We start from the raw sequence: 25,988 nt of genomic DNA, 5'->3' as shown, positions 1-25,988 counted from the left end.
CCGCACTGGCATGAATTATAAAAGTTCTTACTACTAATTCAAAGGCTTACTTTTTTTAAAATAGAAGACTTTGTATTGTTGCAACTTGAGGAAAATGTTTACATTTCAACTGTGTTCCATTTTATCTCGTAAACCACCAAGCTACTAGAAGATGCTCTGCCACGGGTAGGGAATGTTGCAAGCCAATGAAGAGGTGCAGAAAACTCATAAAGGCAACTGTACAAATCTGTGTGGTTTAGATAATCATGTTCCAGTAGCATCGCATGGATCCATGTTAGTTGTTTATGGTACGATTCCAGTACATTTGGGCTGTGCAGAACACTTTATTAAAAGGCCCCAATAGTCTCCAAAGTTGGTTGCCTACTGAATGCTCTCCATTCAACCCTTTATTTCTGTTTTTCTAGGCAAAATACTAAATGTCCACTTATAACTCTGAATTATTTTAATTGACAAAGCCTTTCCTGCATTATTCTCCTGTTCAGTAATATTAAACTTCCAGGTTCCTCAGAAGTAGACTGGGTGTTTTTTTTAGTATTTCTGTGTTCTGCTTTCCTCTGCATAATTTTGATTGTGAGTAATAAATTATGGTTTAAATTAACACTTTAGCTATTATAAATTTGAAGCACGGTTCTAAATGCAATATCTCACAGCTTGCTACTTGAAGCATAAATACATTCAGTTGTTACACCCATCATCTAGTCAAATCTGCAGCATTTCAGACAGTGCATTAGTTATTTGTCTTTCGTAATTCCTGGGTTATTTATTTTTAATCTTCCAAAAGATTTCAATTGTCTCCAAAACTGCTCAGAAGAAGGGCCGTGTTGCAGTTCTGCTGGCGTTTCTGTTTTACAGTGGTTTAAAGCACAATGTTGCATCTTCTAGTGCCACAAAGAGTACTTAAGTAAAATTATTCATTTGCCTGAGGTGATATCTGCAGTATCAAACTACAGTGTATACCTATCCTTTTATGTTAAACAAAAAAGTTAAATGGGAAATTTACCAATTGTAGACAAAATGTCCTCTAGAATTAAAAAAAAAAAATAAAATAAAAAAAAAAGGTGGGGGGAGGGTGTGAAATGTCTTCTAAGATCAAGAAGACTATTCAAGTGAATAAAACTAATGTGGAACATAAATGTGGGCCCTAAATCTGTTTGGGTGGTAACTGAACATATTCTATAGACAAGAGGGTTGTGTAAACTGGTTTGAGTATGTAGTCAGTTACAAATTTGGTGCTTAAATAGCTGCAAAGGGATTACAGGGTTGTACATGCAAGCATATGGAACCTTTGAAACTTTAATACAGAATTAGAGCTTTTAATGTTTTCAAAAAGAGATGAAAGAATTCAATATAAAAATCAGAAACTTGTTACTGTGAGATCGAATAAAATGCCTAGTACTTTGCTAGAAATTTTAAAGGTCCAAGGGAGCAAAGATTCATTTTTTTTGGCAAAAATAATCATAATATATGAAAACATAAAGTGAGATGAAGGTACATGTACTATACATATTTTGGGGGTGCTCTGAGCCCTGGAGTGCCGTCTTCTTTCTCCTGTATCTGTACAGAGAAGTCAGAAGCACTTCTGACGTGACTGAGGGATGGATGTTCAGAGGCAGCCTTCCAGAGGGTTAGACCAAGCCTTTGTCAAAATGCGTGAATCTAAAATTTATCATTATAATTTATGTTGTTAGATATTAAAATATAATTAGATATTATGATATATATTATTTATTTAAAGGGTAGATTTAGATTAACTAAAAGGAAGACATTCTTCCTTGTGAGTGTGGTGAGGCCTCGGCACAGGTTGCCCAGAGATGCTGTGGCTGCCCCACCCCTGGCAGCGTTCACAGCCAGGCTGGACAGGGCTTGGAGCAACCTGGTCTAGTGGAAGGTATCCTTGCCCATGGTAGGGGATTCAGAACTGGATGAGCTTTAAGGACCTTATAAGTACTATTCAATAAACAATCAGTGCCTATTTTTCCACCACATTATTTTATTGTCACAGAAATCCTGAGAGGCATTAATATATCCATGTTTTATGGATGGATTTTCTTCCAGAACCACGAACCCTTTGGCACTGGTGAAAATCAAAATCCAGGAGCTCTATGTTCAACACATGGGAAAAAAGCAAAACCCCTTCTAGAAACTCTACAACAAAGTAAAAAGTAATATATTTTCCATATCAACATTTAAGTACTTTAATCTTGGCCAGTCACTCGCTTCCTATCCTCCTTTTCTTATGTGCTTCCCCATCTCCATTTTTTCAACGGATAAAGGAAAGTATTTACAGAAAAGCATCAATCACAGCACCCCCAGCTCATTTCAAAGTACTTAGTGTGTCTTCAGTAAGTGCAGCATGGTATCACGAGAAGCAAAAAATAAAAAGCAGATGATCTTTTTTCTAAAGATAGGATAACTCATTTTTTAATGCTTCACTGAAATTAATATGCTTTAATTTTTCAATATTATAAAAACTAACTGGAAGTTGCATAACATGCCATGTAGCTATTTATGTCAATGACAGGCTGGAGCATATGGAACTCTGCCTGGGGATGGGTGATGGGCTAACTGAAGAGCTTGTGGTTTAGGGTCAAAGAGAGAACCTCAATGAGAGACATTACTGCGGGGGTCTGCTACAGGCTGCCCGATCAGGAGGACACTGTGAGTGAGGCTCTCTAGAGATAGATAGAAGTAGCCTCATGCTCCCAGGCCCTTGTCATTATGGGGACTTCAACTACCGCTATATCTGTTGGAGGGATGGTACGGCCCTGCACAAGCAATCCAGGAGGTTCCTCGATTGTGTGGAAGACAACTTCCTTCTGCAAGTAATAGAGGAGCCGACAAGGAGAGGTGACATGCCTGACCCCGTGATCACCAACAGGGAAGGGCTGGTTGGAAATGTGACTCTCCAGGGCAGCCTTGGATGCAGCGATCACGAGATGGTCGAATTTGAGATCCTCAGAACAGTGAGAAGAGCGTGCAGCAAGCTCACTGCCCTGGACTTCAAGAGAGCAGACTTTGGCCTCTTCAGGAACCTGCTTAGTAAGGTTCCATGGGATATAGCCCTAGAGGGAAGGGGGGCCCAAGACTGTTGGTTGACATTCAAGGATCACCTGCTACAAGCTCAGGAGTGTTGTGTCCCAACAAGAAGAAAATGGGGCAAGAAGGCCAGAAGGCTTCTGTGAATGGATAAGGAGCTGCTGAGAAAATTTAGAAGGAATAAAGAAGCTTGCAGAAGGTGGCAGTGAGGACAGGCAGCCTGGGAAGAATACAGGGATATTGTCCGGGAACCTACGGACCAGGTCAGGAAAGCTGAGGCCCAGTTAGAATTGAGTCTGGCAAGGGATGTGAAAGATAACAGGAAGGGCTTCTATAGGTGGTTCACTAACAAAAGATAGATTAGGGATAATGTGGGTCCTTTCCAGAAGGAAATGGAAGAAGTGGCTACCCTGGATTTGGACAAGGCTGAAGTTCTGAATAACTTCTTCGCCTCAGTCTTCACTGCCAAGTGCTCTGACCACATCACCCAAGTCTTGGAAGGCAGATGCAGGGACTGTGAGAATGAAGACCTTAGGCTCATTGCAGGAGAGAATCAGGTTCAAGATCATCTTAAGAACCTGAATGCGCACAAGTCCATGGGACCTGATGAAATCCATCTGCGGGTCCTGAAGGAGATGGCAAATGAAGTTGCTAAGCCACTGGCCATCATATTTGAAAAATCACGGCAGTCAGCTGAAGTTCCCAATGAGCGGAAAAATAACCCCCATTTTCAAGAAGGGGAAAACAGAAGACCCATGAAATGACAGACCAGTCAGTCTCACCTCTGCACCTGGTGAAATCATGGAGCAGATCCTCCTGGAAACCATGCTAGGGCACATGAAAAACAACAAGGTGGTTGGTGACGGCCAACACGGCAAATCCTGTCTGACCGATTTGGTGGCTTTCTATGACAAGGCTACAGAACTGATGGAGAGCGGCAAAGCAGTTGATGTTGTCTATCTGGATTTGTGCAAAGCATTCTACACTGTCCCACACCATATCCTTGTCTCTAAACACTGCTACCAGAAACAGCTATGGTAACTGATAATAGCAAAAAAAAAAAAAACAACCAAACCACAGAAAAACAACAGGTATGTCCACAAAACAACCAAGTAGGCTGAAGCAAACCTCCAATAATGTAAGTTTTATTTAGCAATATGGTCATTGCCCTCTCTCTGCACTTTGCTTTTTGGTTGGTTGGTTTGGGTTTTTTAAGTACAGCTGAGGTTTTTTCATAACAATTTGATCTCTGCTGAAGGTGAGATGAATAATAAAACCTGGTAGTACAGAATTTACTAGATTTCAGATGGTAAAAATTAAATTATTTGTTAAAAGTTACTTTAAATCACCAAAGTCAGCAAAAAAAACCTGCTTTCACAAGAAATTACAGATTGTTGTATTTTTCATATTCTAAGCAAACTTTTGTTTTTCTTAGCAAACCTCATCTCCTTATTACTTCTCAGTAATTTCCAAAAGTTTCTTTTATGGAATGTGAAAATTCTGTAACTTCTGTGTTAAGTAAAATGTCAACCAGCCCCTGAAAAGGAGACTGTGATAACTCTTTCCTTTTCCCCTACATCCTAGACTAGATCAAGACTTTCATTCAGTAGTTATTAGGTCCTTACACTGACTATAGAGTGAGAGAACCAAGCACTGCAAGAACATCCGCTGCAGGTTTCAAGACACAGAACAGATTCTTGGCTGCACCTAAAATTTATATTAACTGAGTTCTTGACCTCCCTTAAAATGGACCCCTCAGAATCTGGTTCTGTATGTCTAATCACAACCTGCTAACTTTCCTTAAAAGAGCTCTTTAACCAATCTCAGGCAAAACTGCTGCCTCATTGGCCCACTAGAAAAACAGTTCGCTCCTCACATACACAGTACTTCTGTGTCTGAGTGTGCGCACCCTGCAACCACTGCTCCTGCCATTAGGAAGACACACACATAGTGGTATAGGGACAAACACGTACCAGTGATGCATTACACTGGATGCCCTCCCTACATGGTGTTAGCAATAATTTAGCAAAAGTAAAAATCTCTTCCGAATGATGCAGCAGAATGCAGCTCCATAACAAATGGAAGTTTCCTTGCAATGTAAGTGCCTGTATGCCTGCAGAAGAACTTGCATTTAATACACCTTCAAATCTTCTCCAAATATTTCCTGTTACATTATTACACAAATATTCGGAAAAGCAGTAACATTCACTCCATATTGCTTTCCTTTTGATCAATGGGGTTTATCCTTACCGAAAGAATACAGTATCTGAAAATAAGAACTTTTGATACATTTACATCTTTAGCTCATCTACAAATTTCTTAATTCCTTTGGGACCAGTAAAAACCATTAGCAAAACTAGTGCTAATATTCTGTGAATAACAGTAAAATAAAACTAAAAATCTTGTAAATGCTTCCTATTACACTAAAAGCAACATTACGGTAATTACAACACAGCTTCTGCAGCATATTAGCTGTTCCAGAAGTTCATTACCTAACAGAGTAGAATCTAGTATCAGAATCAGTAGAGCAGAATACCGTTGGAGGCCTGTAGTCAGTGGTGTTCACCAAGGATCAGTACCAGGTCCAGTCTTATTCAACTTGTTTACCAATGACCTGGATGAAGGGCTGGAGTGCACCCTCAGCAACTTTGCTGATGATATGGAGCTGGGGGCAGCAGCTGATGCACCTGAAGCTGTGCTGCCATTGAGTGGGATCTTGATAGGCTGGAGAAATGGTTGGAGAGAAACCTAATGAGGTTCAACAAGGACAAGTACAGGGTCCTGCACCTGGGGAGAAAGAACCCCAAGTAGCAGCACAAGCTGGGGCCTGACCTACTAGAGAGCAGTTCAGCTGAGAAGGACCTGAGACTTGATGGATGATAAGCTGACCATGAGCTGGCAAGTGTGCCCTTGTGGCCAAGAGGGACAAGAGTACGCTGGGGTGCATTGGGAGGAGTGCAGCAGCAGGTAGAGAGAGGTGATCCTCCCCTTCTACTCTACCCTGATGAGGCCACATCTGGAGTATCGTGGCCAGTGCTGGGCCTGTTTAGTCTAAAGAAGAGCACACTGAGATGGTAATCTCATTAATGCAGATCAATTTCTCAAAGGTGGGTGCCAGGAGGATGGTGCCAGACTTCTTTCCGTGCTGCCCAGCAACAGGGTGAAGAGCAATGGCCATAAACCAAAACACAAGAAGTTTCACCTCAACATGAGGACAAACTTCTTTACATTGAGGGTGGCAGAGCACTGGAACAGGCTGCCCAGGGGGGCTGTGGCGTCTCCCTCTCCAGAGACATTCAAAACCCACCTGGACACGTTCCTTTGTAACCTGCTCTGGGTGGCCCTGCCTTGGCAGGGGGTTGGACTGGATGATCCAGAGGTCCCTTCCAACCCTAATGATCCTGTGATTCTGTAACAATGAAATTACTACAAGTGATATTTAAACTAAAGTATGCTTCCTACCTCTCAATTGTGGAACACTGCACAGAGGCTAGCAATGCTGTCTAAACTGTCTCCAACACTCGACATAAACTGCTGTGCTTCAAGTGATGCACGTAACAGTCAGCCCTGCTCCAGTATATGGGTTGTTTTGAAGTAAGGCTGCAGTAAGGGAAGAAGCATGCAAAATCACTCTGCAGCTAAAATGATTTAGACATACCAGGGCCATGGACAATGACTGGATTGGAGCCTCCAGTGTACAGAAAGAAGAGGTGGAGAGTCACCTCCATCCCACAGCTCACAGTACAGCAAGGCTCTGCTCCAAAAAGGTTCACAGATTTCTCTTGCTGTAATTACTCATTCCCGAAGCCCAACTGCAAACAGACTGCGTGTGAGCACCTTCTGATGATTTTAGGACCCTAGACCCACTAACTGCATACCTTCCAGTACGTATTTTCTGTCACTCAAAAATACACTCACAAGCCAGGACGTGAACATAAATAGAAGCTACAATCACTGATAAGATACAAAGGACTATTGGAAAGAAGTACTTGAATGAACAGGCAAGCAAATCTGCATGAAGGTAATCATTAAAAAAGACGACAAAATTAATTTTGAATCAGTACAGCAATACCTATTTTTCAGTAGCAGTCTGTGGAACACACAACCGCAAACTACTTAATGTCTCACCTCCACAACACAAGGAGAAACCTCTGACTGAGATTTCACATAAAATGAAGGCTAAGTGGGACTCTGTCTTCTAGTCAATGCTAGCAAGGCACAGCAATTGCTTAACCCTTCCTATGAATTTAAGCACCTCATTCTGTGGTGCATAAAAGCACCTCTCATGATCTGCAACTTAAGGCTCCAGAAATCTCTACAAGTTGATGCACTTGGCTCCCTGCAGTTGGAGGGGTAAGGGCCTGCCTTTGTTCTTCCACCATTTTCTCAGGTAAAGTTACTCACCTGAGCAGCCAGAGATTCTGACTTAAGTGATTTCTATGTTTGTGGAACCTGAAGCTGTAATTCTCATTTCAAAAGGAACTTCAAACCATCAATTTAATAAGCAAATTAACTAGAAACACCAGATTTTCATGTGCTTGAACTAAGCAGAAAAAATATAGAATCATAGAATCACTCTGGATGGAGAAGACCTTTCAGTTCATTGCGTCCAACTGTTAACCCATCACTGCCAAGGCCACCACTAAACCATGTGCCCAAATGTCACACCTACACATCTTTTAAATACCTCCAGGAATGATGACTTCACCACTGCCCTGGCCAGCCTGTTCCAGTAGCTGACAACTCTTTTGGTGAAGAAGTTTTTCCTAATATCACATCTAAACCTCCCCTGCTGCAACTTGAGGCCTTTTCTTCTTGTCCTGTTGCTTGTTACTTCAAGAAGAGACCAACCCCACCTCCTGGCTCCATTCTCCTTTCAGGTAGTTGTAGAGAGTGACACTGTCCCTCCTGAGCCTTCTGATAGAATCATAGAATAGTTAGGGCTGGAAAGGATCTTAAGATCATCTAGTTCCACCCTGCCTGCCATGGGCAGGGACACCTCACACTAAACCATGCCACCGAAGGCTCTGTCCAACCTGGGCTTGAACACTGCCAGGGATGGAGCATTCACAACCTCCCTGGGCAACCCATTCCAGTGCCTCACCACCCTTACAGTAAAGAACTTCCTCCTTACATCCAATCTAAACTTCCCCTGTTTAAGTTTTAACCCGTTACCCCTTGTCCTGTCACTACAGTCCCGAATGAAGAGTCCCTCTCCAGCATCCCTGGTAGCTCCCTTCCGATACTGGAAGGCTGCTATGAGGTCTCCATGCAACCTTCTCTTCTCCAGGCTGAAAAACCCTAACTTTTGCAGCCTGTCTTTATACAGGAGATGCTACAGTCCCATGATCATCCTCGTGGCCCTCCTCTGGACTTGATCCAAGAGTTCCGAGCCCTTTTTATGTTGAGGACACCAGAACTGCACATAGTACTTTAAGTGGGGTCTCATGAGAGCAGAGGAGCAGGATCACTTCCTTCGACCTGCTGGTCACGCTCCTTTTGATGCAGCCCAGGATACGGTTGGCTTTCTGGGCTACAAGCGCACACTGAAGCTGGGTCATGTTCATTTTCTCACTGTCCAACACCCCCAAGTCCTTCCTTGCAGGGCTGCTCATCTCCAGACTAAACACCCCCCCCCACCCCCACCCCCACCCCCCCAGTTCCCTCAGTCGGTCCTCATCACACTTGTGCTCCAGGCCTTTCACCAGCTCTGCTGTCCTACTCCAGCACCTCAATGTCCCTTTTGTAGTGATGAGCCCAGAACTGAACACAGGATTCAAGGTGCTGCTTCACCAGTGCCCAGTACAGGGGGATCATCATTGCCATGGTTCTGCTGCCACACTGGGTGCTGATACAGGCCCGGATGCCATTGGTCTTCTTGGCTGTCTGGGGACAAGCTGGCTCATGTTCAGCTCTGTCAGTCAGCACCCCCAGGTCCTTTTCCAAGAGAAGCTTTCCAGCCACTCTTCCCCAAGCCTGGAGCACTGCAGGTTGTTGTGGCCTAAGTGCAGGATGCAGCACCTCACTGTCTTGAACCTCATCTCATTTGCCACAGTACATAGATCCAGCCTGTCCAGATCCCTCTGCAGAGCTTCCTACCTTCAAGCAGATCAGCACTCCCACACAAACTGAATTTGTAGAAACAAATGAGGCACCTGTATAACCTTTCTTTTTCTTTCCCTCATAAGTCTCTTCATTTGACAAAACTTTGCCTTTCTAAATAACTGGTAACCAACAACTGACGATGCAAGTATAGCTTTCTCCTTTTTAACTCATGAATGAGAAATCTCAGATGCTGAAATTTTTTTCTTTAATTACAGCAAACAGCAACCGACAGAAATGGAAAGAGAAACTACTTCCTTTAAGAACCAAAACTGCTAGAAAAAGGTCAGTTCTACCTAGCCATATGAAACATTTAATATAGATAGCAAATTAATAATCACTTCGCTCTACAGTAACTTTACAAAACTTTTGAGATAACAATAAGTAATACTGTATGAGGGAACAACGGCAACTGAAAGTATCAAGTTAGCTTTAACAAAAATAATACATTTATTTTGCAATAATTGTGACTTAAGAACATACTCCCACAAATACTTAGCACCTTACACTAAAACAATTGAGATAATTTATCATTTTAACAATTTATCCTGGTGTAAAAATCATACACTCTAACCAAATAACATCAGAAATTAGTGCGACATTTTGCCTAATGAAATAAAACCAGAGCTCAAGAACACATTCTCGACTGTTTCCTGTGGTGATGAGGATACACACAGATACACTAAGGAATTACCCATCTCATAGCTGCGAATTTCTAGTAATTCTAAAACTAACATATTAAATGCTGAAGCATCTTATTTTAGTGGTCCTCAGAAGCTCATGTGTATTTTTAAAATCCATAATGTGCCCTGCTGGTTCTCCTATTCCCAGGACTGCAATTGCTGTCAGTAAGTGCTGCTCTCCTGCCTCTCAGCTAATTACGTTCTTGCCCCCAAGCGGCGTTTGGAAAGGTGCCATTTCCTGAAACACAAGTTTGTTACTGAATAGAACACCTTTGCAAGAGTTTTTTGGGGGTGGGTGATGAAACAACCCCTTCAGTCAGGTTGACTTCTACACTTCAGAAAGGTTACTTCTTAGTATCCCCTTCTCTCTTCACCTGTTACATGATGTATTAACTTTGCTTCCTGTAAACTTCTCATCAGATAACAAGCCTAAAATAGCACTGGGAAATTCTGAGCAAAAATGTTAAATTTAAAAAAAATCATACTTTGTGGGAGTACTAACGGATTTAGGAACCCACGTCTCCCTGCCTCAGCCAGCTGATTTTTTGTTGTTGTTGTTGTAATGACACACTCTAATATTTGCATTATTATCCAAAGTTGTGGTTGCCCCACCCCTGGCAGTCAAGCCCAGGTCGGACAGGGCTTGGAGCAACCTGATCTAGTAGAAGGTGATTTAACCTATGGCAGGTGGTTGGAACTGGAGGAGATTTAAGGTCCCTTCCAACCCAAACCAGTCTGGGATTCTGTGGTACAATTCTATGAAATTCACAAAGCAGTATGAGAATCAACTATTCATTCCCATATTTTAAGGACAGATACAGATAAGCTATCATGGAAAGTTTTTATTCAAGCCAGGAGAATGCACCAAAGAGCCAAAAAGACATGGGAGCCAAAGGAGATTGTTGAGAGGTGTTTGAATTTGGGCCCATCAACTAAGATCCAAACCAGACTCAACATCTAAAGCTGCTTGTGTCAGCTGTGCAAAATGTACAGAGCTAGCAACAGGGTAACTTCAGTCAAAAGGTACATAGAATTGAACATGTGCAAGACATACAGACAAAACACAACTGTGTCTAGAGATACAACGCCTGTAGAAATACAAGCCTATGTGTTTTTTTGTGTTTTGTCAAGCATTACGTTCCACTCTACAAGCATTTGTAACAGTGAGATCATAGTCATGAGAGGCAACACAATTATTTTGTAAAGTTGTAAGTATAGCTCCTTGTTTTAATCACCTTCACCTTTTTAAAATGAGAACATCTGAACATTAATGCATAATATTCTAATAGAAATTACACACTTTTTTGACCACCATACTAACAGAACTACATTCATACTATATTCCCAATGATTTACTGGCAAGTGATGCAAGGAATCATTACTTTTACGGCATTCTCCAATTGAAGTGTTCTGATAAAGTGCTTTGAGGGTTGAACACAATAATGACTCAAGAACTCCAGGAACTGGCATCCTGTCATGGTTAAGGTCATTCTTATCACACCCGTGCTCCTTCCCACAGCACATCAGAGCACTGTTACTAACACTCAACTTCAGCTTCAATGTGCCCCAAGGAACTAGGAAAGGCACAAGCATGGACTGTTATCCTGGGGAGGCAGACTCTGCTTGGGATGATGCAACTTAAGTTGCTAATTAGATTGCACTCACTAACATTGAAGCACAAGTGATATTCACACCTAACCAAGCCAAAACCTAACGTCTAGAAAAGACTAAAAAGGCAAACTTAGTCTTTAGGCCAAATACATTCTCACACTTACATCACAATGTACATAGTCAGACAAGTTCTTTAATGTACTGTCCAAAACATCTGCATTTACTCTTACATTCATACCTTTCTATTGATGAAAGCCATACATAACATCTGTGATGTAAAAAAAGGGCAGGAAACATAGAGTAGATCTGCTGATATTTAAAACATTTCCAGGAATGCAGTAATCCACAGAATACCTAAGAACTTTTCATATGAAAGATAAAAATAACAAAACATTAAACCTGGCAACTGATTATTCCAGAGGCAAAATACCAAGATACAGTAAGTGAGATGTGTCAGATGGTACTCAACAGAGCTGAACTTTGAATCCATTCAACTTATTTTTATAAGGAGGGAGAAAAACTGTTCCCAGTCCCATCTCCTTCAGGATCCTTTTCCTTCTCAAGCATTGAATTATATCAGGCATTTCAGGGTATCCTCTTACAACCCTTCCAAGTCTCTACTTTCAGGTATATAAAACTGTAATGTATTAAGAATTAATTCACTTGCTCTTAGAAGCTAGACTTCCAGTCTGCATTGTCTCTGGGAGGAGCTGGAGAGGAACAAGAATCTGCCATATGAGTTTGGGGAGTCCTTATCAAATATTCAGTTAACCTGATTCCTGAGAGAATGTGAATTTTTAAATATAATTGTAAATGTACAGGAGTGCATCACCTCCCTGCTAAATTTTTTATGAACCACTCATTTTGAATGTATATATGATGCATTTGTTTATGAATAGACAATTTCAAAGTGCACTGCATATATACACATTTTACAGATGATTTAACATGAGCTTGACATACTAAAAGTGATTTAAAATGAGTTATTATATTAATCAGTAGGTCAGGAGGGGGAACAGGTTGAGTTTGCTATTTTCAATTAATTTGCTCCAGAGGTATAAATTTAATTATAAATAACTACTGCCCAGTAAATGCTAAAATCCTTACCATTAACACAGATGCAGACCACACAGAGAACTGTGACTTGGCATTTAAATAACAGGTGCATCTCTGATGCTCAGAATTCATGATATAATTTAATTCACAGTATCTATGAGGGACCAAACAACAGAAAAGCTGTAAGATTTGCTTCAATTTCATCAGGAAGGACACAAAAGAAATAACATCAGTTTTTGAATTAGAATCACAGAATGATAGAATCCTAGAATCCCAGGTTGGAAGGGGCCTCAAGGATCCTCTGGGCCAACCTTGGCTAGACAAACATGATCTAGACTAGATGTCCCAGCACCCTGTCCAGCCAAATCTTAGAAAGTGTCCAGTGTTGGGGAATCCACCACTTCCCTGGAGAGAAATCAGAGTGCTTCCAAAAAACTTTAGGCAATTACAGTTTTCAAGTTTGTATGAAACTGTGATGGCACACACTGCAAATTGAAATGTGGCATACTACTACTCTCTTACAAAGCAGAAAGAAAATGTAGGACAGACAGCTTTTGTGTTAAGATACTGCAAAACCTGTCTGGAAAATATCAGTGGAAAACTGTTCACACTGCCTCACCCATGCAGAAGAAATCATGGCCATGACAGTGAGATCCTCCAATATTCAGGGTATCAAGCAACTGTACGAAAAAGTAGATCAAAGTTAAGGTATGGCAGACACTGGAAGATACCCGACAATGGCCAGCCCAGGAACAATTTCTAAACAGGATTCTGCTACAGTCCCTACAAATAGATCTGCTGCTAAATGAAGCTGCTCCTGAGAAAAGCTGAACAAACCCAAAGTCCTTTAGTTTCTGTTCATGGGTGGGAGCACATAGAAGGGAGTGCCTCTTATAAGACATAACTTTAGAAGAATTACATTATCCAAAATGAACTCATTGTTGCTAATGCATTCCCAATCATCTGTCAAAACATCACTTCCACAATCCAGAAGAAATTCCAGCACTTACAAAAATGTCACTCCAAGATGGGACACCAGAAGTCAAAAACAAGACCATGCCTTTCAAGACTGAAGACTGAGCTTTTTGGCGTATCCTCATTTTGCTTTTACGTGCTCCTGTTATTAACCATTTCTCTTCCAACAATACCTAATCTTATTTGAATGTTTTTCTGGCCAAGCAACTATCCATACGTGGGGCGCAAGTCTATCCATTCAACTCAAGTAATCTGCATAAGGTATAATACAGGCATTAAAACTCATTGTATGATCTAAGAGATGTGGGATGCAAGATATTCTAAAAACCACTGCATCACCCATCCCTGAAGCAAATATTTTAGCAAGTAAGATCTTTACCTAAATAATGGCTTTTCCTAAATAATGGCCATTATGGTTTTGTGGGTGATGGTTACAGTAAGTAGTAACAGTAGAGAGTAGCTCTGCTCTAGTTGAGGCTTACTGTTTAGCAAATAGCTGTTTACTGTTTAAAAGGATTATTCCTCCAGACTCAATATGCCTATCAGGTCTACTTTGCTGGTTCATTTCAACCCATGGGATTGAATAGGGAAATAAAATGAAAAGTCGTATCAACAGCTGGAGTTACAACAGCTAGAGTTACTTTGAATTGCACAATGTCCTGTGCCTGAAGGAGCACTATATGAGAACTGGGCATTCGTGGTGCTTTCATGCTCCAGTCATCACTCAAACACCACAGCAGTACCGACTGGCACTCGGACTTCCCCAAGCCATGAGGTGCTGGTAAGGCTCTTGAGGTATGGTTGCCAGGTTTTCTGTTTTAATTCATTAAACAAAACCTTAGAAAACTTCAGTAAAACTAACAGATGGATTAAAAAACACACAGAAAGTGTTGTTACATATGCAGAGAGAGAACCATGTTTTTACTGCTTGTGCAGAGCCCAGCTATATGCAACTGCCTCTTTTAAGCATTATGTCAGTAAAGGAAAGAGATAGAAAAACAACCTGTAATAAGTTATAGAATATGAAAATATTTCTCTCTTTTTCTTTGGGGGGGGGGGGGAAGGGGCAAAAGTTGTTCTTAAATAAATGACAATGAAACAAAAAACAATTAAAACCCAGCCCTATACATGGTTGTCTGTTTACAATTCATGCAAGCAAAGACTAGCTATTTAAGTAAGGTATAAAATTGCTGATGAGCATGAACAAATCTAAGCTAGAAAATTGAAGAAAGTGTCCTGTTACCCAAAGAGTATGGGTCTAGGACATGAGTAGGAACAGGAGAGAGAAAATGTACCTTTTTTCCCAGATAGTGGTAAGATGACACAGTTATAACGCATATTTGAATGACTGCATCCAGGCAGTACTTCCCAGGCCTGCATTTCAGTATTTCTGCCCTACTTCCTCTAATAATCTCAGGTGTACTGTATTTCAATTAGTTACACTTTCTACAAAGTGTGTGCATTAGCTTCTCTTCGGCATTGTATGTACAGTTTCAAATCATAAAATCACAGAATGGTTTAGGTTGGAAAAGCCTTAAAGCTAACCCAGCTCTAACCCCCTGACACAGGCAGGGACACCTTCCATTAGACCAGGCTGCTCCAACCCCTGTCCAACCTGGCCTTGAACACTGACAGGGATGGGGCAGCCACAGCTTCTCTGGGCAACCTGTGCCAGGGCCTCAGCACCCTCACAGGGAAAAGCTTCTGCCTAAGGTCGCATCTCAGTCTCCCCTCTGTCAGGTTAAAGCCATTCCCCCTTGTCCTGTCCCTACAGGCCCTTGTCCAAAGTCCCTCTCCTGCTTTCTTGTAGCCCCTTTAGGCACTGGAAGCTGCTCTAACGTCTCCCCAGAGCCTTCTGTTGTACAGGCTGAACAAGCCCAACAATTTCAGCCCATTTCCATACACTATCTTTCCTTCATTCCTTTGTTTTGAAGAGATAATGCTTTAACCCCAGTCTCATTTGTAATTAAGTCCTGACTGAGGGCATGTTTTCCCTTACAGTTCAGCATGCCTTTATTACAGGAATTTATTAACACAAATTGTAAACAAACCCATTTACGTATCTGAGAATCCATCCCTTTAGAGCCCAGCTCTGAGAGGTTTCAAATGCAGGCAGAAACCTGTCACACCCCAGTAGTGTCAGAGTCTGTGGGAGCTCAGTGCCTCAGCAACTCATAGCTTGAGACACAGGAAAACAAACAAACAAACAAAAAACCTAAACCAAACCAAACCAAATAAAATAAAGAAATTGTAATGGATGGGAACGTAGCTGAGAGTTGATTCTGTCTCATGGCTGAGAGACATAACAAAGTATGTTTTTGTCAAAGTGTACTCAGTAGAGTATATATGTGTATGTTCATTATGATTGTTTGTCTGAAAGAAGCAGGAAAATATGAGGGTGCAGCTGCTCCATGACCTTCACACTTGGCCAGTGAGATGATGAGAAACTGCACGGCCACACAAGTAAACAATGACAGAGCTGGCATAAAGCTGGTTGCTTTTCTAAGGGTATAAAAGCAGGACCCTCTTGTGGCCAAATCTAAAGCCTCTGCTATGGGTGGATGCACTGGGCAGTAATTTTCTCAATTACCTTAGACTCGGCTGCAATGGGGCTTCCCAGCTTGAAGTGTGAGCCTGGATGGTGATTTGGAGGTAACTGGTGATGCATTTCTTCTTAATCTCTGTTCTCCCTATGAAGTAATGATTTGATGCATTGCTAAATTTTCCCTGTACTTTACTTACACATATATGATTTGCTTTATTGCACCTACTTACTATATGGACATATATACCCAATTTGCGTAAGTGCACTTGTTTGCTTTAGTGTGCTTATTCGCTTTAATGTGCTTGTTTAATAAACTGTGCATGTTATACAGCTAATGTACAGTCATTTTGTTGTGTAACCTGCCTGTCAGCAGAACAGGAATGCACTTCCTAATCCAAACTGCTAAAAACATGAATACAGAACGACTTACCATTGCTGTAAACAACTACTCTGTTTACAGTGCAGAAAAAGTCCTTGCACTTTAAAATTCTTCTGACTTGAGTACATAAATTGCAGGATTAAATGCTATCTGCTCATTTAGGTAAGGTACAGATATGTCAAACATGCCACGTTGACATCAGTGCTAAGACTGCACAGTTATACCTAAAAATATTTGCTGCATGATTATCATTAAAACTCATGTTAAAAATAACCACACACAAAAAAGTAGTCATTTTCTAGCATCACTGAGCAGAAGTATTTCTGCTGAGGTTTTTCAGGGCATTCTATCCAGGTAGATTGGGTCTCTACAATGTTTTCACTGGCATGAAAGGAAAGGCAAAGTTTATGTCCCAAATCTCCTACATGTGCCATCAGCACAAGCTCACTAACTCCAAAGGAAGGTAACAGAGCTCTCCCATGCATGTCCTTCCCCCTGCCTGGCCACCACATGCCTCCTGCCTGCACTGTTTCACCAGCACCAGTGGCACTGCAAGGTATATCTTGACATCTCAGATGTACAAGGAGAGGACTGCATCTTGCATTTTAAAATTACACATTTTAAAGGCATTTTTCCTGGCATAAGCATTAGGGATCCCTTCCCTGATAACACTTCAACGACACCACTAGGTATATGCCAACAGGATCATCAGTTATGGACTTCTGTTCAGTCTGCAACCATATACTGTACCAGACTTATTACACAAAGCCACTAAGTTTCTTTCATTCTTATCTGAATAATACAAGCTGAGAGAACTGCAAGTTCTTTTGCCTTAATCAAAATTCATCAAGAAATTTTGCCTTCATCAACATTATTTTGCATATAGATTTTTATGATACTTTTAAGTGGTTTAGAAGTCACCTGCATATATGTCATTAAGACCAGTTTCTGCTCCTGAATAAAAACAGAATTGTAATAAGCCACATTATCTTACAGACCTTACATTAGTTATGTTCTCTAATATGAATAAATTCTCATATTCACAGCAGACAATGTTACAGGCCATCAATATAAAATTATGATCACCACATACATGTAACATGCTCAGCGCATTTTGGCACATTCAAAGACAAATCTTCTCTTTATAGACAATTGCCCTGTCAAAAGGGTTTTCTTTCTATTTTATCATTCACCAGTGACTAGGACAAAGACTTATCAAGACCTCACAATGAAGCTTTTGACTGAATGATTCCGTTTATAGCTCCTTCTACAGAGGCAAATGTGAGCAGGACCAGTTCAGCAGCCTACAAATATCCAAAGGGGTAGCATCTGCTCTGCATGAAATACTGATAGATCTCAGTCTCCTACAAGCAAAGATGAGGTCAAACTTAAATGAACATGCCCCTCCAGGACATCTTGTAAAAGTCTGCAGTTGTTTCTGGGATTAATCACATTTCACCTTGAATCCAGTCACACTACCTTCAAAGACATTCAATAAACCCTTATAATTGCAGCATAAATGGAGGACCATATGCCAGAAAATTGGCACCAGGGTATATGGCAGCATGGCAAAATCCCATGGCCCAAAGAAAATAACCAGTCATGAACGAATATGAAAGAGAATACAAGATTGAGAGAAAGTCCTTTCAACTAACAACAAAAAGCTGTGACTGGATGTTACCACTATAGATCTTGCTTAGAAAATATGATATTCAGCCACAGGGTCATCCACAAGAGACCACTAACACTGCAGAACACTGAACATAACCCAGGCAGAAAAGGAATTCAAAGAATAAAACAGCTGACCAAAACCACCAGAGTTAAACTTAACCTGCACGAGTTAAACATGGAGGAAGTGTTTAGACTAGTTCCCATTCACTGCCTAGTAATTCTGGTTATGATTAACTTCCTGTACAAATGCAAGGCAAAACACAGCATCTATACAAATCTAAAATGTCAACTAGAGCTTCAAAAAGCTGCTTAATTGCAGCTGTCAACAAAATACACAATGGAAGAAAGTATTCTGCTTTTCCTTTTAGAATCCATGCAAATAAATGATAAATAAGCACAAAATAAACAAAAAAAAAAACCTGCAAATAAATTTTAAAGACAAAGTTATTTTCATATATTAATCCCTCAGGTGCTTTTAAATGGCTCACAAGATCTTTTCCTACATTTTCATGAAAAATATGAATTTATCTAGTCTCCAATCAGACCTAATACTTCCAGTATCACTTCATACAGGTTTCTATCCTGTTTCAGATAATCTCATAGCCATCTCAATTTTCAAAAAGAAATAAGGAACAAAGAAGAAACAGACAGGAATTATATCAATGGAATTTCAAATCCCATTACTATCCTTCTGCCTTTAACTTCACAGGGCATCAAACAACTTAATCTTCATAGAGGAAACAAGGTACCTGGCTAGCTAGCACTGACTCTAAGACACGCAGAGTCTTGCAGTCACTTAAGATTGCAGTGGGCACTTTGAGAACTGTATTAGTTGTCTGCTCACTGCTGGCAGTGAGACACAGATGTTTACGCCAGCAAGAATTGATTACTGACACTTATTTCAGTAATGCTACAGAACAACAATTCTGAAACTGTACACATTGCCAGTATTGTGATTCACTTATAAATTGCCACTAGAACGACCAGAAAAATAATTTTTAAAACAAAACAGCAACAACAAAAACCCAATAAAACAAAACAAAAAACAACAACAAAACAACAACAAATCCCATCCATTCATTTGCTAGAAACAGAGGCTGGAAATAACAGAGGACAGGTCAGATTAAAATTCCAGTGTCAGCAGCATACTCTTCTGAAGGATTAGTGAGTAATATTAGTATTGTGGTTTTCTTCAGTCACAAGGAATAGACTGCTGGCTTATGCCTCTATGGTTACCCGAGAAGCATGTTCAGAATGTTTTCTAGAAATACTGCTGTATTACAGTTTTTCTCCTTTGAAAAGCAGGTAGTACTTCATTTTACTAATGTTAATCTTCAAGTGACAGGGAATGTAAAACAGCTATTTGTAATCATTCCTGAAGAACTATTTTCCCTAAAAGACATCTAGAAAATTTAATTAAACATGTAATTAGGATGAAGAAGCATAACTTAGAATCATAGAATCACAGAATGGTTTCGGTAGGAAAAGACTTTAAGACCACTCAGTTCCAACCTCAATGCGACAGGCAGGAACACCTTCCACTAGACCAGATTGCTCCAAGCCCCGTCCAACCTGCCCTTGAACACTGCCAAGGATGGGGCAGCCACAGCTTCTCTGGGCAACCTGTGCCAGGGCCTCACCACCCTCACAGGGAAGAATTTCTTCCTAAGATCTAACCTAAACTTCCCCTGTTTAAGTTTAAACCCGTTACCCCTTGTCCCATAACTACAGCTCCTGATGAAAAGTCCCTCTCTGACATCCTTGTAGGCCCCTTCAGATACTGAAAGGCTGCTCTTGAGGTCTCCAAGCAGCCCCAATTCTCTCAACCTGTCCTCAAATAGGAGGGGCCCAAGCCCCCTGATCATACCCATGGCCTTCTCTGGACTTTCTCCAACAGCTCCATGTCTTTCTTATGCTGAGGACACCAAACTGCTCACAGTACTCCAAGTGACATCTCATGAGAGCAGAGCAGAGCGGCAGGATCACCTCCCTCAACCTGCTGTTTACTCTGCTGGGGATGCAGCCCAGAACATGAGGCTTCTGGTCTCAAGCACACATGGCCAGGTCATGTTGAGCTTCTCATCAACCAACACCCCAAAGTCCTTCTCCTCAGGGCTGCTCTGATTCACCTCTTCACCCAACCTGTATCTGTGGCTGTGATTGCCCCAACCCAGCAGCAGGGGCTTGCACTTCACTTTAACTTACATAACACATTACAGCTTCTTTCAGAACAATTACATAATGATAAAGTTAAATACAACTGAAACCATGACAGAGTTTACACATGCATATCACTGTTCAACAGATCTCCATCTCCCTTGAACATGCTTTATGCCCTATAAAGAGAGCAAAGTAAAGCAGTAGCTGAAAAAACTCTCCATCACCATAACTATTGATAGAATCACAGATTGGTTAGGGCTGAAAGGGACCTCAAAAATCATCTGCTTCTAACCCCCTGCCACTGGCAGTGGCACAGAAAATAACTAATAAAAACATGAAATCACCACTGAGAAAAGACAAAGATTTAGAGTAGGTTCTTTCCAATGCCATGTTACTGAAGCACAGTGAAACCTCAAGTTTATTCTGTTGTAGCACTGGTGTACACAGGTGAAGATGCATACCCCTGCATGTAAACATACAAATGCACATGCATACTTGTTAAATTACTGCCAAAAGAAAGACGTGGAAGAGGGTCAGAAATGTCTCAGTGGAATAAATCTAAACTTAAAAGCACATGAAGTTACCTAGGTGCCAAGCTCATAGGGTACAAAAGTACTCAAATTGCCTGACGAAGGGCTCTATGCAAAGACAATAGAATTTCGTTCTATTGCCCTCTGACAACTCAACAGTTAAAGAAAAAACCTGCATTCTCTTTGCATAGCGATCTCTCCCAAAGAACTGTATCACAGGAGACACCCCCAGTACCAACCCGTGGGTTGAATGCATTAACGCATTAACGCCTCCTTCACTGCAACAAAGAACACTTCTTAACAAACCCACCCAAGCAAAAGGTAATGGAACTGCAGCACCTCCCAACAAGAAGTTGGGGTATTGCAATCACCACACTCCCACCAGTCACCAAATACCTGGGATAGAAAACAGAGGTGCCTCATTCGGCAGTATCAGTAACTTGCAACTTGTGCAAAGAGTCTCCAGGGTTTAACTCTGAGAGATAAGGAAATTGTAGGATCACTGTAAGCGAGGAACAGTCCTCTTCTAATAAACAGACTTTTCTGATTTATTCTTAGAAGTCAGATAAATGTTTGCTTTACTTGTTCCCAACTATTTTACAGGATTCTCAAATTTTTAAAAGGTAGCGTAAATAGGGTCAGATGAAACAATTAATATAGCATACACTCAATTTGTCATCTCAGATAAATAATATATCTGAAAGGTGAAATACATTTTGCACACAACAACAATATAACCACAAATTAACAACCAGGATCTGGGATATATCTGCTTTCAGAAACTGACTGTGTGATATGGCACATTATATAGAACTTATACAGAACATATATACATTTATAGAGCATATAACATTATAGAACATATAACATTCTATAGAGCATATATACATTTTTTTATATTCTTGTATTGTGTAAGATTATATAAATCCTCCTTCCCAGAATAGGCTATTAGGCTTCCTTTTGGGGAATTGCTTTCATAAATAACTTTTGTAGAGGAATTAATTTAAAGGCTTTCATTCCCCCACTGCATTATTATTAAAAGAAACACAAAAGTCCTAGCTGTTACATATAAAGCTGGAAATGTCACAGTTGCTGCACATAAATTTGAAAATACAAACTACACATTTGAACACAGAAACTTTTTGAGAAACAATGTGCATTTGTTAAAGGTTACTAACTACACATTATGTTTAATATAAACTCCTTTTAAATTTACCATAAAAAAATCAGAATTTAAGTTTCTCTGAAGCAGCATAGGCAAAAAATGTTTGCTTTCAGAAAACAACAGAATTACTGTAATTCAGTGAAAATCACTATTTTCATTTATTTCATTATTCATTATCCTATAACAACAGAGATTCAGAATACACTTACTGGGTTTGAGTAAAAAATCAGCAGGATCAAAAGTACTTCTTGGAGAGAAGAAACAAGGGCCTGCAGTAATACAAATCCATGCAACTCTTCCCTTATATCCTTAAAATTATGTATGTACACATTAAAAAATGTTACTAGACTCATCTAAGTCATAAATTAAACTTCTGCAGTGGAGGATTTGCCTCATTTAGGTACAGACAATTATTTTGAGACTCTATTCCACCTAATGAAATAAATTTGTACTGCGCTTCGTTTTGGATGATGCAAAGTTCAGTATTTTTTGTCATTTAAAGAATAAGCTACACAGTTTTCCAAAACCAGAATCAAATCTCCTACTCTTGGCCAAAATGCTGCCAGTTTTAAGAGTGATGCACCTTGCTGTGGGTGCAGCTGGATGAGATTTAACACAAGCTAGATAGGTAGCTCAACTGTGGAGCAAAATTTAGCCCCAGCTGAATAAACTGAAAGAGAATCTGCAGCAACCTTGTGCTGGTTAACCCAAGCCAAGACCCTTACTGTTGAAGCTACTACACTTGATAGAGAAGCTGGTTAATAATTAACTCATCTTTACCGCTATGACATTGATGAGTAAGGTGTACTATTATCACAGAAACAGAAGCAGAAAGACAGGACTTAGTGGAATGATTTCAGGGAGTGAGTGGCAGCATCCAGGTTTCCCACCACACAGATTAGCATCCTTCCCCACAGAAATCCATTAACTGTTAACGGAAGAGCCTTAACTCTACTGAAATCTGCACAAACAAGTTTATCACAGCACAGGAAAAGTGTAGGAGAAAAAGATTTTTAAAAGATAAAAATCCCTAATACCAGATTTTTAAATTATTAAATTAGTTCCTATGAACAGGAACATTCTGATAGAAAAGTTCACACAGGTTCTCATCAGAAGACCATTCAACTAATCCAGTTTACCTATAAAAAACACTTACTCTTTTCGGCCAGCCTCCTTTCTTTATATGTGACTGTATAACCCTGTGAACACTTCTGGAAGTCCACATGTATTCGTACACATCCATGTACATGAGCTGCTTCTTCAGCACACTGCTTCCTTCTTCGTTCAGCTCTCTAGCTGTGGTAAAATACTTTCACTTATCTTGTAGGCAAGGAAAACTAAGATTGGCTTGAGCCTGTGGAATTAAAATTTACAAATATACTACCAGCACTGCCTGAGTGGTGCTTGCCTTGAGAGCAAAGCAGGTACAAGCTCTGCTATTTGTGCTCCATGCAGCAATCTGACTTCTCATTATGCTCTAGCTGCTCAACAACAACTGCGACCTTCAAATAAGCTAAACTTGGCAAAAAAGCCCACACAGGAGACGGAGTTTGGACGCACCACAGCCCAGTCACACAGTGAATGAAAAACTCCCCACACCTCTGTCCCGCAAGTACTATTTTCTGGAAAATAGTTTGTTAATGTTTTTTAAAAAATTAGTAACATGGAAATTAGGTCCCTGAAAAAGTTCTTCATAAACAAGCAGACACATAGTCACCAGGTGTGTTTCTACTTCTTTCAGCTGGCAAAAAAGCAAAACCATGACTGCAGTGCTAGGCTGATGTAAATTTTTTTATTTCTAGAACAGTGCACTCAAATGCAAAGGTGCAGACAATAAATTCTGCCAAATATAAATCTGATTTTCTGGCACATAATTCACCTTGCCATGTGCTTTAACAGCAAAGGTGCATACGTGGCCACTAGCAGGTGAAGAGTTCCAGACTGTCACAGCTTCCACAGAGAGGATGCTGAGCTCTACACACTTCATCACTAAAGGACTTTTCATTATGCTTTGACATCAAACAGTCTGTTGAAATGGGATTTTCTGTCATCTCTTCTGAATGAGCTGTTCAGGGGCATTGTAAAAATCATCTATACTGGGGCTCCAGAAACAGGGATCACAGATGTTTTTCAGTACTTAACCCACACTGGTATATGAAAAATGTTAACAAGCAGGGACTCAGCTCACACAGATCCAACCTGACACAAACAGGAATTTAGGTCGTTAAAAAGTGCTGGGAATCCTACAAGAACTCCCAAATTAAAGAATGTTTGTATTACTCAGGCTGGTGTCCAAGTCCTCAGGGTCTCAAATGCCTTATATAAGTGCCAGGGTACTATTTGAACCCCTGCTTTTGTTGTTTGTCTTTTGGGGTTTTCTTTTAAAAGCCTTAATGGAAAATTCACAGAAAATCCCCTTCCATTATTTTAAAGTTTGGCTATTTTCCCTTCTGTTGCTTGTCTACATATTGACCTAAAAAAGCTAAACCAAACAAACAAGAGGCCAAACACCTGAAAGATGTTTTGAGTTCACCCTTGCAGTGAAGGGTCATGAGTAAGTAGCAAATTAGCAGTATGAAAACATTATTTTGTATATCAAAATTCTAAAAGATTTCAATTTTTTTTTTTTAAACAACAAAAGCATAATCGTATTTGGAATCTTTTGCCCTTATAGAATCATAGAATAGTTAGGGTTGGAAAGGACCTTAAGATCATCCAGTTCCAACCCCCCTACCATGGGCAGGGACACCTCACACTAAACTATGTCACTGAAGGCTCTGTCCAACCTGGCCTTGAACACCGCCAGGGATGGAGCATTCACAACTTCCCTAGGCAACCCATTCCAGTGCCTCACCACCCTTACAGTAAAGAACTTCCTCCTTATATCCAATCTAAACTTCCCCTGTTTAAGTTTTAACCCGTTACCCCTTGTCCTGTCACTACAGTCCCTAATGACTGTATGAAAAGATACCTTAATGTACGTAAATGTACTGTCACTACAGTCCCTAATGACTATATGTAAAGATACCTTATGTATCTGCACAAAAATGTGCAAAATATCTCTCACATCTTCTAACACATTTTATATTTTGTCAGTATCAGGATTTTATAAACTGAAATTGGGAGGGGACACATTCAGAAATGTTACTTTTTTAAAACAGCTCATGGAAGTTTCATGCACACACTTTCTTCCTTGTGTCTATCATATCTGGCTTTTTGTGTTCCAAGCTATTTATTTTTTTAAATGCAGTTCTTATTGTCTGTTTCATAATATCCAAACAACTTTAAGAATAAATATGATTGCTTGTGTTTTCAAATCTAAATAATTAAGGAAGATTAAGTAGTAAAAACTTTAATTCCTAATGTGTAAGGCAATGCTTGAGGAAAAAAAAAAAAAGAAAAACAAACTCAGTCTGTCACTCTGTATGTTTTTTAAAGTATTTTTTCTTCTATGCTCACAAGGGATTAGCACACCACAAACTTATTTTTAGGCATTTTTCTTCAAGTATGTGAGTCCTTATTTTTCTATTTCTTCCAGAAATTTGATAATGCATAGTACATAGGAAGGTACAACAGTTTTCTGACCTTCAATTTTATCAATTTTCCACTACTGGAGGACAATACTTCCTATTAAAAGAGGTACTCTTTCTGCTGTCCCTTTCATGAAAAGCAACCATTCTTTCACTTTTCTGTAAGTTCCTTCATTTATTTTTTGCACCTAGATTTTGAATAGGTACACGGGAAGGCAATCTCCATTCTTTATACAGGTATCCTACACAGCAAAAATCCCTGCAGTGCCACAATAGCACTCTCATACACTGGTGAAGTAAATCCTATGAATTTCTACTTCTTGCTCAAATAAAGTGCAGGTGATAGTGAACTTACAAAAAAAGTTTTTAAAGAAATTTGTATCTAGGATAGCTATTCAGGGAATTCACTAAACATTCAAATGTGGTCCACTAAAATATCAGTTATAACATAAAGTTTGCAACTGTTAAAAATCTCAGTTCCTCAAAAGCTTTATGCGAAAATTCAATCAACAGAAGCTCGTACAGTGGCTTCTTTCCTTCTTTCA

General features: G+C 40.1%; 1 protein-coding gene across 2 annotated transcripts in view; it reads right to left on the bottom strand.

The window, feature by feature from the left end:
• Nucleotides 1-25,988, bottom strand: part of MCTP1 (multiple C2 and transmembrane domain containing 1) — a 260,031-nt gene that overhangs the window by 210,436 nt on the left and 23,607 nt on the right. The window lies entirely within an intron of this gene.

The sequence above is a fragment of the Pezoporus occidentalis genome, unplaced genomic scaffold (assembly GCF_034315485.1).
Source record: "Pezoporus occidentalis ecotype Australia unplaced genomic scaffold, CSIRO_AGI_Poc_V1 ctg197, whole genome shotgun sequence".
Lineage (NCBI taxonomy): Eukaryota > Metazoa > Chordata > Aves > Psittaciformes > Psittacidae > Pezoporus > Pezoporus occidentalis.
The sequence above is the reverse complement of the archived record's forward strand: the minus strand, read 5'-3'. Positions and strand labels throughout refer to the sequence as shown.